Source organism: Lupinus angustifolius, chromosome LG01 (genome assembly GCF_001865875.1).
Source record: "Lupinus angustifolius cultivar Tanjil chromosome LG01, LupAngTanjil_v1.0, whole genome shotgun sequence".
NCBI classification, from domain to species: domain Eukaryota; kingdom Viridiplantae; phylum Streptophyta; class Magnoliopsida; order Fabales; family Fabaceae; genus Lupinus; species Lupinus angustifolius.
Genome location: NC_032009.1, coordinates 24,516,604 through 24,532,485, shown reverse-complemented (window position 1 = coordinate 24,532,485; position 15,882 = coordinate 24,516,604).

Below are 15,882 nucleotides of genomic sequence, written 5' to 3'. Positions count from 1 at the left end.
TTAATAAATCTTCCCCTAGTCCCGATTTTGTATGTTGTTAGGGTTAGTGTTTAAAAAATTAAACCCTAAAACTAATAATATAACTCCCACAAATTAAAAAAAATCAAAAACTCCATATTGCCGATTTAGGGAGAGAGAAAAAAACAAAAACTCCCCCATTACCAATTTAGGGGAGAGAGAAAAAATATAAATAAAATATATAAATCTCCCCATTGCCGATTTAGGAGGGAGAGAGAAAAAAAGTTAGTTTAATAAAACTCCCCCCTAGTGCCGATTTTGGGGGGAATTAGAGAGAGAAAAACCGAAATCGGCAATTCCATTGCCGATTTCAGGAAAATTACACTAATTTTGTAATTTCTCAAAAAGATGCACCAAAACCGTAAATTTTCAGTCAAGGTGCATGTGTGAATTTTCCCATTTTGCATGTTACACCCATAGAAGAAATGGTAGGAAATGAAATGTTGGATAGGCCTTGGAAAATTAAAAGTTAAACATGTTCTCAGGAAAGAAAATTCGTTTGCTTACTTGCGAAATTCGTTTGGGACAAGCCTCCATTATATATATATATATATATATATATTTGTTAATTTGTTTTTCCTTACTAATGGCCAAAAAATACCGGAAGCTGCATTAAAAAGCTAAGTTTAATTTGTTTCTCCACCTATCTTATTTAAAAAGCTATACTCATCCTCTCATGGGAAATAAGTCTAATATAATCACCTTTCATTTAGAGAATGAGGCAAGTATAACGATAATTAAATATCATAGGAGTTTATAACAAGAGTTGTTAATAACTTAATATGATTAAGTTGAAATGCAATGAATATAAATTCTTCTGTATATCTTATCTCAAAATATGAATTTACCAAAATGATAATATATGTATTGAGATGTATACATTTATATATAATAAATTTGTTGGATTCATATATAAATTTAAAGAGTTTAAAATATGTGCAGTGAGCACATCATCTGCTATTGATTTGTATTACTTTTGTTTGAGAATCAATAGTGGTTAATAAATCAATGGTGAATGATTGACTGACAGTATAAAAACATTTACACAGTGTATACATATTAAATCCAAATTTAAATTTAGTCTAATAGAAAAGAAAATGATACATATTTTATTTTTTCATTCTATATTCAAACATATCCAATGTCATGCCCAACAAAAGAAGCCAGTCTCACGTGCTACAGGCCCATGTCCTTGGTATGCCAACACCAGACATTCAGCTACAATCATCAACATAATTGATATCGGGTATAATATTAGTATAAAGATTTATATATAATTATTATTTGAATTATTTTTTGAAGAGTTAAATATAAATGGTAGATAATATAACGACAATATATAAAACTAATACTTACATTTTTTCTCTCAATTAGAGTAACATTCATAACTCTCTTTAAATCCTCACAACCAAACAATTTCTCGTTCTATTAAAAACTTTATCTATAAAAAATACTTATTATTTTTACGGGTTAAATAATAAGATGTAAATTCAATAACAAAAAAGACATTGTATTAGGGATGTCAATAAAAATTAAATATTTGGATATCGGCCTAAACTCAACCCAAATTTAATGGGGAAAACCCGCTGCAATTGGATTTCGAATTTTACCTGATATTAAATTTTGGGTTTAGGTTCGAGTTTGGTACAATTGTTACCTAGTTTGAACCCGCCCCGAACCCATTAGAAATGTTGTTGACCCGATCCCAACCTAAATTATAAACACTAAGTTTGAAAGAGAATACACATTTTGTAAAGAAGACTTAGGGTTTGCTACTTTGTTTGTTTCTTCTTCTTCATCTCTTTCTCTCCAGCACTTATCACTCCTCATCTATGTTCTTCTCTTGTTGTCTTCACCTTTATCTTCCATCTTCATCTTCATCTATGCTAGCCAAACAAGGTGGGTTTTTCGTCATCTGGTTTTTAGTTTCTGAATATAGCAAAGGCATGAAAATTTTCTATTTTTCAAACCCAATATTCAATAAATTAGCATATGGAAACAAACAAACACATAAAACCACCACCTAAAACTAACATATCTCTTTCTCTTTTTAAGTATCTAGTACTTGAGATCTTTCAAGTTTTAAAGACTACATTTTTAAGCATATGTGAACATGTGTATCAATATTATTGTATAATTATTTTATAACAATTTGTAATGGTTCAGAGTTTACATTTAACTGCTATTGTAGTTAACATCTATATGGTACCATTGACTTGGAAATGGTTCAAAATCATTTTAATGGTTCCAAATGTGCTTTGAATCTTACATATCAACTATTTTAATTATTTTGTGTTATAGGTGTTATTAACTATTTTGTGCACTTACTTCTTTAACCGTTAAACCATTTTATTATTTTCGGGTTTTGAAAATATCAGCTATGGATTCAGTCATAAAGATATATTATTTTCGGGTTTCCCGTCAGGTTTAAGACAAGTTCGAGGATGGTAGTATTATTTTTAACCCTATTGAATTTGAATTCGGGTTTTGAAATTCGAGTTCGGGGTTGGGTAATTAGAAATCCGACCCTAATCCGCTCTGTTGTATACTCAAGATACACAATACATTTCTTAATTCTTGTTGCAATAACACTAGTAATGATATGGGTTTAATCGTTTGTGTATCAAAATCTCAACACATATCTTACCCTTATATTTATATAAAATAGGTAGCTAAGATATAGAATATATATTTTTAAAGTTATTTTTAGAATAAGTGGATCATTTTGTAAATACATAGAGAATGAATTGAAGGTTGTAGGGTGAATCGAAAGACCTAGGCTCAACTACTCAGAAAGAGTCTAGCCCAATTACTGGTCTTCAAGTCTTGTAAATGCTCTCCTAGGATCTTAAGTTATCTTCAGCTTGGAAACTTGAGCACCTCCTTAAGTTGGGCCAATTTGAGTAGTGGACTTGGACCCGCTAGGTCCAACCAAGAACAATGAGTATGGTTGTCAATCTTTTTTTTAATGTAAAACAATTGTTTCCTTTCCTAAAAGTTCACAATAAATACTATTAAATATATTAATCTAGTCATATAAGACACTATTAAATTCTCATGAAGATTAAAATGTTAAAAATTTATTTTCTAGAAGCGATACTTACTGAGAATAATAATCATATACCTTGAAAAGAATTAGACAATTAGTTCATGTAAAGATAAATTGGTAGTACCAAAAGAAAAAGTTGACAATAAATATATGAATTTCAGAACAAAAAAGTGCAACCCAAATGATAAACAATTCAACATGAGCATTCTTAACTTTCCCCCTTCTTATCCAAAAGAACATTATATATTATTATCGATTCAGTTTAATATACGTAAAAGTGAAATGTGTAGGACATAGTGTAGGAAAAGCAGCAGCGCATTACCTTAGGAATAATTATGTTCATTAAATTCCAGCATCCACTCACTAAATCACAGTAAAAAGTGTGTTTATTTTACAAGAAAATATGAATAAATAACTATAAATGTCCTATTATTGGTGTTGGAGAAGGACCCGGTCTCAAGAAAAGGTAAAAGGGCATTATTTTACTAATATTGAGTGAATGAGGAATTGCAACTTGGTGAGTGTACATCCTAATGACGTGATGGAATGAAATTCAAATCATCTCCTCAGAGTTAGCACTGGAATCCGATGTAAATGATGATTTTGTTAATTTTAAATTTATTTTATTAAAAATAATTTACGATCAGGACTGTCAAATGTTATTTTTTTTCCAGTTATTACCAACTTTATCCAATATTAGATCTTTCAATACTAAAGAGGATCTGAATCTAAAGGAATGGATAAGGATAAGTTCCTCCATATAATTCTTATTTCCCTCGAATGGAGGCTGAGTTTGTTGACGTTTCAGTGCTCCAAAAGCCGTTTATAAAGAATGAGCCACTTCCTCATTTCATATAAGCTTGTTTATCCTTATCACTTCAGATCAGACAGGAAAATCCACGTAAAGAATGCAAGGAAAAAATAATTTATTTGAGAAAAAATGAATATACTAATAGCGTATGAGTTTTATATACTTTTATTGTATTATCATTATTGACTCTTCAAAACATTCAAATAAATGACAGATAACACAATAACCGTATATAAATATTTACACTCAGACTACATAAATATTATGGTGAAGTTATTTTTGGGCAAAAACAAGTTCTCCACGCGCCAGTGCAAGAAATTTACTTGGGCCTGTAAATCTAAACATGATGACCGAAATAGTTGGAAAAGGAAAATTGAGCATACCATAGACTTATAATAGGAAAATGATATATTTTACTATATCCTCCTACTAAGTTTTATATTCACAAGAAGATAATATATGTCATAATAAAATACTTTATTTTTTAATAATTAGATTATAAGTGACATGTATCACTTTTTGATGGATAAGAATATTAATAAAATAATTTAGTGAGGATATAACAATGCGCATGTGTGAAGTTTTAACTTTATGGGAGATTTCAATGGTTAAAACTCCTATTTCAAAAGCATGTTGATGATTATCGATGAAACTGGCCATGCTATATTATTACACATTATACACCTATATTAATGATTTAACTTTTAAATGTTGGTAGAAATGAAAATGGCTTAATATATGATTTCATGCATGTATATGTAGAAACTAACTTCTATAGTAAAGTTTGAATGTAGAAGATTTGCAATGAGACATTTCTTCCTATATTTGACTTTCATTCTTCTTGACTTCTATGTCCTTCCTATATTTCACTTAAAAGTAGTACTTACTATTGAGACATTCTACCCACTTCTCTTTAACAACTCATGTGGTGCCACCTATATTAAGCAGTTTGATTAAATCTTAACTTTTAATATAATTTCAAATATACATAATAATTATTCCTCTCTTTTTTAGATATATTTTTCAAATCTATTCATTATTTTATTACTGCCAAATCAACTGAACGTTATTTTGTTATTTAACTATATTTATTCCTACGAGAAACATTTATAAAAGAAAAAAATTCACATCCATACACTACATAAGGTATAATCTCTTAGGAGTAGTAAAATCTCTTATTGCACTTCTTTTATTTATAGAATGATAAATGTATATTTATTTAAATATTTATGTATCAATATAAAAATAAATATGTATATACATTTAATTATTTTTATATTTCTATTGAATTAATTATGCATATTTATATTTTATAATTTAAACAAACTTATTTTTTTATAAACTTAAAATTACTCATGCACATGATATTATGAATAATTGATGCATATATCTTCTCTAATACTGAAAAGTCCAATACTATAGGGAATAAAGTACTTCATGTTGTAAGGAGACCATTTCCCCTCCTTAAACCAATTAAGCAATGATATGTGTCCCCTCACTTTAATATTTTTATATTCTCTCTTATTTTTTATATTTTATTTTCATAAACAATCATCTTTCCCAAAGATAAGTATTTCCCATATTCTCTCATTCATTTTCAATATCAAAATTGTGGTTATCTTTTTCTTTGTTATCACTTCTTCTCAAGTTATGATGAATGAATTGAATATGAATAAGGAATGAATGAAGATTCTGAGAAGAACAAACATGAATGAATGAATTGATATGAATCATCACTTCATAAATATTTTGAGTCATCAATTAAATATGAATGAATATAGAGCTCCATGGACTTATTGTGATTAAGGGTTTTGTTTTTTGCGTCCACCTAACAATCTCAATAAAGGACTTAGGTTATTACATTCTAACAACCCCTTACTCACACTTCTTTGAAGGCTGTGATTCATGGATGGGTTTTTCTTTGAATGGACTAGATTGTTTAGGAGGAGAGCGTGAGAATGGGTTTTTGAGAGAATAGTATTGGGTGATATTAAAAATGAAGGAAAGGGTATGGGAAACGTTTCTGGTGGAAGAAGAGAAGAAGATCACTGTTCATGAAAATGAGAAAGAAAAAAAATAAATTAAAGTGAGGAGACATATGTCATTATCTAATTGGTTTAAGTAGCGAAAGTTGTCTCTTCACACCATCATACTTTATTCTCATATATAATTAGTTACATGTGACAGATAATTTATTAACAATCTAGATTTTAATTAATTTTTAATAAAATGATATAGAAAATCAGCAAATTTATTCCTTATCATATTCTAGTATTACATATGTAGCAGTGAAGATCATTACAACTCAAATAATTATATATAGTGTTAATAAGACGAATATATAAGTCATTGTTAAGATTTTTAGGAAAAGAATTGGGTTGGATATCATGATAGGAAGATTTTTAAGATAATTAATAAATGATTTGTCAATGTTTTTTTCTTTTAATTTTAAGTTTTTAAGTATTAAATAATGTTCAAATCCACTAGTTATCATTTTTATTTTGTTTGACAACATATATTTTATACATGAGTGAATAACCAATATCATCCATAATATAATGAGTTACTCACACGAGTTCCCACAAATATTACGGGTATGCATATGGGAAAGCAATATTCGTGTTCGCTCCGCCCCATTGTCATTCATACTTAAACTCATTGATAATTGAATCAAATGTAAAATTTTAGTTATTTCCTTTTCAATAGAAATCATCACGTTGTCAATAAAAAATTCATCTTGATTAATGATTGAATTAGTGTATGCTATAACATAATTTCAGAATATATCAATAATTTCAATAACTACACCCCTAATATGGAGTAATGGTGAAACAATATTAAATTATCAATTGAGGAAATAAGAATATAGCATAAAGAAAGTGTTGGTAAAAATAACTTACAAACACTATATCATGAGTGATGAGGAGAATCATGTAACAAATATTTTGGTAATAGAAACATTAAAAAATGCACTCATGTAATGTTGGTTATTTAGTTGTTTGTCAACCACTTATGTTGTCCAACATGTATAAATTAGATTTTAATTTAAACATCCACTAGGATAAAATAATTATTTTAATAAATTATGTAAAATAAATGTATTAAATTTTTTTACCAAAAGAATATGTTTTTTTTAATTCAGGGAAAAAGGGTTGCTCCCACTTGCTCTTGTGAAGATCTGTCTCTAGCTCCAACTCCAAGTGACCCATATTATCAGACTTCAATTATATTATCAACACAGATCATCTTTATAACATTAAATGCTAAATCATATCTATATGAACTAGAATCCTTAAAGACATTCAAAATAACATATCTTGTTATAGTAAGGACACTACAAAATAAAAGAGATATAGGCACATCTGTTTTGATACATTTGTAAAAACCGTGACAAACTGAAAAAGAGGCCCAAAATTTGCACTCTATCTCGGCATGCCCGTAATAAATGATAAGGGTCTCTCCCTGTCCCATACTTCTCATAAATCACTTCACCACTTCATCATTTCTTCTTCCTTCACTTCTCATAATTTCTCCATCACAAATCAAAATTTCTCTATCTCTGCTCAATTTCTTCCATCCCAGCTCATTAAATCTTCCTCGATCACATGCATTTGTAGCTTCTTCACATGTATAATAACATTCCTTTTTAATTTTATATTTTTGTTACAAATTTTAGGAAATAAGGTTCTTCCAATCCCAATCCTTAAATTAGAGTAAGATAAAACAAATAAAATTTCAACTAATTAATGTTTGATTCTGAGTAAGTGAGAAAGAGAGCAACGATGAATTGTTCTTAGATTCTGAAATCATCAAGAACCACGATTCATCTTCTTCTGATTTTGATAATGAGAAGAAAAACAACTCTCCCCCTTATTCTATGAAATTATGAGAATGGAAGGGAAAAGCTAGTTCACCATGTCCCTTGGTGGAGGAAAACATATGTGATTTCCTATTTTATTTTTTAATTTTGAATTCAGTGTTTGTTATAATTTAATGATATGTATTTTGACTAATGTTAAGAGTACTATGTGTTGCATTACTCTAGATATACCAAAGGATAATGAATCGCCTTATGTGTTGTATTACTCTGGATATTATGGTAAAATTGGTGGAGTTGGTGAGAAGCGTACTTTGGAAGTTGATGTTGTGATTGGTGCTTATGGAGCGAATTCCAGAGTTGCTAAGGCTATTGACTCTAGTGACTATGAGTATGCCATTGCATTTCAGGTAATAGCATTAGTCTCTTTTTAATTTCTCTGCTTTGTTTTTTGTGGTGTTGCTAATTGTTCAAATTTAGTATCTTTGTTTACACTATTTCATTTGTAAAATAAAGGAGTTTTTGTATATAATCTGAGAAAGTATTGTATAAATGCATAGGAAAGTAATGATTGAATATGAGGTCTTGAGGCACTTTAGACTACTAGCCCAAATGTTTTGTAGTGTGAATCTTATTAATAAGATAAAAAGAGGAGAAAGATTAAAAACATGTTTTAGGATTAGATATTGATATGTTGAAATGTAAAATGTTTTGTTGTTTTACTATTTTTTGTATGCTATGCTGTTGATATATGTGTATGAGAACGTACATACAATTGATAAACAAACTCAGGTGTTGGTGATTAAGGCAAAACCAATTATTTAATTTTTAATAAACATAATTTTTTTCCTGTCTTGATGTCATGTATTATCAATATTTCTTTAAATGTTAATACAACCCAACATGAGAATTTTGGTTATTGGAGGAGATGGATTCATTGGGTCTCACCTAGTTGATAGATTGAAGAAAAATGAAAAAATGAGGTCAACATGTTATTTGTTGCATATTTTTATACTTCTCATTTCCATTCATATTTGAAATGATTCTATGCAGAAGTCATAACTTGTTATCATCCATTATGTGATAAAATAAAATAGAACATGTAGAACTAAGTGTGATTCCAGGAAGTTCTATCACAATAACCCTATCTTTATTCAGGTTATTGTTGTTGATAACTACTTTACTGGATCCAAGGACAACCTCAAAAAATGGATTGGTCATCCAAGATTTGAGCTTATCTCTCATGGTATAGTCTCATTTTTTAATATCAACTATCTGTGAGATTAAAATTGATGCATACAACATGTGCATTAGTGTGTTTTCTTCAATTTCCGCTTGTCGCGCAATACATATTTAAACATTTAAAGCTATTTTGTGAATTGATTTCTGTTAACTTAAGGATTCAAAACATCATGAAATCAACACAAGCTTCATCATAGCTAAACCACAAATTAAAGCAATTTGCTATTTCAACTTTTCTTAATCAAACATAAACTAATGATTCACTTCAAAGGTTGATGTCTTAATACAAATTTGACTAAATGGGATATGAAAAGTTCAACCTTTTGTAGTCCAAGATATGATAAACATAGGATATGTTTGGATGAATAAAATGGAAGGAGATAAATCAAGGATTTATTACTTGGAATTATTTAGTAAATAAAATGAATGAAATAATTTGTCCGAAAATGCCAAAATTCTTTCCTCCCAAAATTGGGGAGGAATGAATGAAATGGAAACTCACGTTCTATTCCATTTCCAAACAGTGAGGTGACTCTCCTTGTGTTTCTTTTGTTTGAAGAAGGCAATTTCATTGTGTTATTCTCTACATTAGGATTTTAACAATGATGTATGATATACATTCTATATTTCTTTGATAAAAGCGCATGTGTTATGTTATATTTATGAGAAAATTGCATGGAACTTTGTAAGAACATTTATAGGGTTAAATTTTTATTATGAAGTATTCATATGATGATAAAGTTTAATCATGTGTTACATGTTATGTTTTGATCGGATTAGTGCATTAATTTCTTGTTACTTAATAGGATAAAATATCAAAGCATTTACCTTAAGATCAAGAAAATGTTACTACTTCAGGTGTTTCATTGAAGGTATTTGCTCATCCCAATGATACAATTGGAAAAGCATATGGAGCTGAACATTCAGGTCGAGTGCATGGTATGGGCATTGGTATTGGTATTTGTCCATCTACTCAACAAAATGTTGAAGACTTAAAGAAGTATGTTCAAAGTTTGGAAGTAAAACTACCAGGCTATGAGGAGACCAAGGAGCAACTAACACATACTCAGAATCGATTGACTACTCTTGAGAAGTTTCTAGTCGAAAATTTTGGTAGTGAGTTAACCATTTTCTACCGTAATGTTCCACCAGCTTAGTTATGGTTTATTGGATATTCATGAACTTATTAGTTATGATCTTAAGATTTTGCATTTTGTTTTATAAGGATGGTTGAATGTTAAACATTTGGTAATTATATAAGATTCACTTTTCTAATGGTATAACACTTTTACTTCTATTATTATTAGTTAGCAAATATTTAATTTTATTAGAAATTTACTATTATATTATTGAAAATAAAGATTGTTAGACAATCGACACATTGAGATATGAGAGAAGTATGAAGGAAAATAACTTTAATTAGCCACATATAGATTGTGACAAAATAAACAACTTAGCCACAGTTGCAGCGTGGCAAATCAGCAACTTTATCACGGTTGTTACCGTAGCTGAATTATATAGACCATGACTAACTAAATGTTACCAATTTTATACAAGTGTGATGAAGTGACATAACGACCGTGACTAATTTTTAACAACGCTATTCCTTGCCACGACAATAGTAAGTGTGGCCACTCAATCTAGCTACAATTTTTTAACACATTAGCCACACAGTTGCAGCAGTGACTAAAAGGCTGTTTTTACTGTAGTGAGATAAATCTATATGATTATCCTACCACGAGTCACAATTTAAATATTATATCTTATAAGACATCTTCCTAATGCAATGGATAAATCTATATGAGTCTATCTAAATATGAAAATATTAATAGGATACCATTAGCGAGAAAGAGGCTTAAGGAAAGTTTTAATAATTTTATTGCCTCATTTAAGAAACAACATTAGAGCACAATTTCTAAATGGTTTATAAATTCTCTCCAAGATAAAAATAAGACTACGTATCTTTAATTCTCCAAGTTAAGATAGTAATTTGAGCATACAGTATACAATAACAAGATATAACATTTTATGATTTGTAATGACTTCACGAAGAATAATGCTTTTCCATTATTATTTATCTGTTGACTACTACAAAGTAGATTGTGAAATTTCAAACAAACTTTATGTCATCCCATTCTTGAAAAGACTATAATTCATTCGGTGTAATATTGACGCAGAGCATCGTAAAGAATTATGTACAATTAGTGTATCATTTATCCTTCATTTATTACTTTCTATGAAAAGTCAAACATAATTAAAAATAAATGATAAATAATAGAGTGACAGTATAAAAAATTCTTATATATATCTTTTTCTCTAATTCATTTACTATTTTAATTTGATTTTGTATAAATGACTACTAAATAGCTCCAATTTATACTCATGGAAGAGCTTTGCACACGTTCCAAAATGGCGATATTTGATATGCATAGCTATATACGTGTCATCAACTGGATTTAAGATATTTGATTCTGTTTCTTTAAGATATTTAGCCCCCCTAGATTTTTGTGCGCATATTCAACCCCCTAGATTTTTGTGTGTTCCTATACAAGGGAAAATCCTTAATTTTTTATGTTTATATGCGTTCCTATAGAAGGGAAAATCCCTTCTTTTTTTTTATGTTTATATGTGTAACATTAATAACAAAATGGGGAAATTTTATTTGCATACCGAACTTGTGTGTTGGTGCAGCGGAAGCGATCGTTGCACAACATTGGTCATAAACAATCAAATAATGTGCATAGAATAAATAGAAGAGAAGAAACAAGAGAATTTATTAACGAAGTTCGGCCAATTGTGCCTACGTCACCGGGAGCGCTGAGCGGCTACCAAGATATTATTAGAGATAAGGATCACAAACTCTAGCACACCCATGGGCCACCTACCCATGAAGTGTTTCTATTTTGTGCTTATATCTGGTGCACATTATAATAAAGGACTTGAGTCCAATATATAACATTGGTTATTCTACTATATTTCAATACTAGATAATATGAGACTAATACAATAACATATTTCAAGCATTTCCAACAATCTCCACCTTGATTGAAATAGAAGAATATATCGCTCATTAGGAAATCTACACAAGAATCTCCACCTTAGCGAATATATGATTCCACCTTGTTCAATGTCTAATTCTTTCTAACTGCTCCCTTGTAGCATAGACCTTCTGAGTATCCTTGACGATGTTATCAAGAGCCTAGCTCTCCAAACTTGTAGTGCAGTTTCTCGTACTGCCATCAAATGGAACACGCCGCCTAGCTACCTATTGCTAGGAAGTCTTTCGATATATTGAAACTTCTACACAAAAGTTCACCAACAATCATCCTCTTCAACACTCAGTCAAACTGAACCTTGAAGCTTCCTTGGAAAGCCTCAATCGCTACCACCATTGTCTACTCCGACAATCCTAGTTTAAAAGAACTATCATACTCCACCATAAGGAGTATACCCACAACACACACCCTGCGTCAATACTAACTAATGTCTGTGTCACATCCTTACATCCAAGCCAATGCCATGTCACACCTCTGCATCTCTACCAATGCTCATGTTACAACTTGCATCAAAGTCAATGCCCATGTCACACTACATCAAAGTCAGTCATCGCCCTTGTGCTTTTGTGGATTTGTTAACAATTAATATCTTTCACTATGACGTCTCACACACGTCATTACGATATTCTCTTTCTCATCTCCAATGAGAACATTCTCTCAACATCTAGAGAGACATTGTCAGCATCTAACTCAACACATCTTCTCTATCTCCACCTTGATCCTAACCCAATACATGAACCTATGGGGTTATGGATCAACATCTACATCGCCCACACTACAGTTCCGCCATGTTTCCTTCTCCTTCAACTCATCTACTCTATCTTTGCCATTACCTTTGATGCACCTTGTCTAGCCATCACGCATTCACCATCTTTAGCCATTATTTGACGTATGGGTTAAGAGCTATCTACCAATTGGCTCTGATACAAATTGTTGGTGCAGCGGAAGCGATCGTTGCGTAGCGTTGGCCACAAACAATCAAATAATGTGTATAGAATAAATAGAAGAGAAGAAACAAGAGAATTTGTTAACGGGGTTCGGCCAATTGTGCCTACGTCCCCAGGAGCGCTGAGCGGCTACCAAGATATTATTAGAGAATAAGGAACACAAACTGTAGCACACCTATGGGCCCACATGCCCATGAAATGTTTCTATTTGGTGTTTATATCTGGTGCACATTATAACAAGGGACTTGAGTCCAATATATAACATTGGTTACTCTACTCTATTTTAATACAAGATAATATGAGACTAATACAATAACATATTTCAAGCATTCCCAACATTGTGAAATGTGATGTTGTCGTGGTTCCTTTGATTGAAAAGTAATAGAACAGAATTTTAGAGGGGTTTAAGGAATATAAAAGCTTCTTAATTAACAGGTAAAAACTTCAATTTTAAAATAAACCATATTTGTTTCTTGATTAAACAATCCTCTAAGAGCACCTGTTAACCTTCCTCAAAAAATAAACTACTCTTCAAGCTCAAAAATAAACATTGAGTAAACAGTGTCTTAATTAGTCCATGGAATGGAAAGCAATGTTATTAAAACCGGTTCGGACCGTCCGGTTGGATCGGAGAACCGGTAAACCGGTCCCATAACCAGTACGAAACAAGTGTTGTACCGGCTAAGCATCAAAACCGGTGTAAACTGGAGAAAAACCGGTGAACCGTGTCAAAACCGATGAACCGGCCAGAATTTGATTGAACCGGCCGGTTCATACATTTAATTTTAAAGAACCCCTTTTGGCCTTTTCTTCATTCACAGTTTCACACGACCAAACCCCTTCCTTCTCAATTCTTAATCCATTTCTTCTTAATTCATTTCTTCATCTCACTTCCACACTCCCTTCCTTCACCATCAAAGTTCTAAGCTTCCTTCTTCTCTTCTCAGGTATTTTATTCTAAGCTTCCTTCTTCTTCTCTTCCTTCCTTCACCATTTCTTCTTAATTTAACTCTTTGGAACAACATTGGTTAACTACTTTGATATCATGTGATTGTATTCTGATTATGTGCTTCTGTTGGAAGAAAATGAATTGCACACACCTCACACTTCACTCTATGGCAGAATTGTTTGAGAAGAAGTTAAGAAAATGTGCATGAAAGAATCAAAGAATGCATGAGCTTGTTATTCACTTACTTTGAATACAATGCATTGTTTCTATTTATAACATAACCAACTATAACAACCTTCTAAAAATAGCATATTGAATTACAATTTCCTAATACTCTCCCTTAATTCAAAACAACTACAAGCAAACTACACTTAACATCTTCCTTAACTCTTTGAACCTATCTATCTTCAATGATTTGGTCATAATATCTGCAATTTGTAAAGCTGTCCCACAATGCTTCAATTGTATCTTGCCCTTCTCAACTTGATTTCTAAGGAAATGGTATTTCCTTTCTATATGCTTGCTGCGTCCATGGCATACAGGATTCTTAGCCAAATTGATAGCTGACTTGTTGTCAACTAACATCTCTACCTTACCATCAAAATCAACTCCCAATTCATCAAGTAAGGAGGTCATCCATAGAGCTTGACACGCAGCATGGTATGCTGCAATATACTCTGCCTCACAGGTAGATAATGCCACTACCTCTTGCTTCTTAGAGCACCAAGATGTTGGTGAACCAGCTAGGAAGAACACATAGCCCATGATGCTCTTCCTTTCTAGTGGATTTCTACTCCAATCCGAATCAGAATAAGCAACTAGTTGAACTCTGTTCTCTGTTTGCTTATGGAACAGAATTCCAAACTCAGGAGTACCTCTTAGGTATCGTAGAATTCTCTTGGCAGCAGTGAGATGTGATTTCCTTGGATCATTCTTGAATCTACTCACAACACCAACACTATGTGCAACCTCTGGTCTTGTGTGACAAAGCAACCTTAGGCAACCAACAATCTGTCTAAACAATGTGCTGTCTATCTCAGCTTCATCTTCCTACTTGCCTAGCTTCAGATTGGTCTCTGCAGGTGTCTCAGCAGAGTTGTAGTTCAACATATTGAATTTTCTTAGTACATCTTGAGTGTACTTTCTTTGATGCATGAAAATTCCTTCCTTGACTTGCCTGAATTCGATTCCAAGGAAGTAAGATAGCTTGCCTAAGTCAGACATTTCGAATTCTGATTTGAGGCCTAGCTTTATCTCTTCAATTCTATCTGAGTTGCTACCTGTAATTAGCAAATCATCAATATAAAGACAGATGATTAGAGTGTCATGCTTACTCAGATTCTTCACATATACACCATGTTCTACCTCACACTTCTTGAACCCAAAATTCAAGAAGAATGCATCTACTCTTTTGTTCCAAGCTCTTGGAGCTTGTCTCAATCCATACAGTGCCTTTTTCAGTCTGTACACCTTATCTTCTTTGCCTTTTACCTCAAATCCTGGTGGCTCCTTGACGTATACTTTCTCCTCAAAAGGGCCATTGAGGAAAGTTGACTTCACATCCAGCTGCCATATGTCCCAATTGTTCCAATTTGCTAAGGCAACTAGCATCCTTACTGTTTCTAGCCTAGCAACTGGAGCAAAAATCTCAGAGAAATGAACTCTTTCTTTCTGCATAAAGCCCTTTGCTACTAACCTTGCTTTGTGCTTGGCAGTGGTTCCATCTGGATTGAGTTTTGTCTTGAACACCCACTTCACTGCAATAGGTTTCTTGTCAGTTGGGAATTGAACTAGTTCCCATGTTTTGTTCTTGTCAATTGACTTCAATTCTTCCAGCATTGCTTCCTTCCACACCTTGTTATTCACTGCTTCATCTATTGAGATTGGTTCAGCATATGCAAATAGTGCAATGTATTGGACCAATTCTCCTTCATCAGTTATGTTATCATCAGGGACAATTTGATACTCTCTGAGTCTGGTGGGCAAGTTTCTA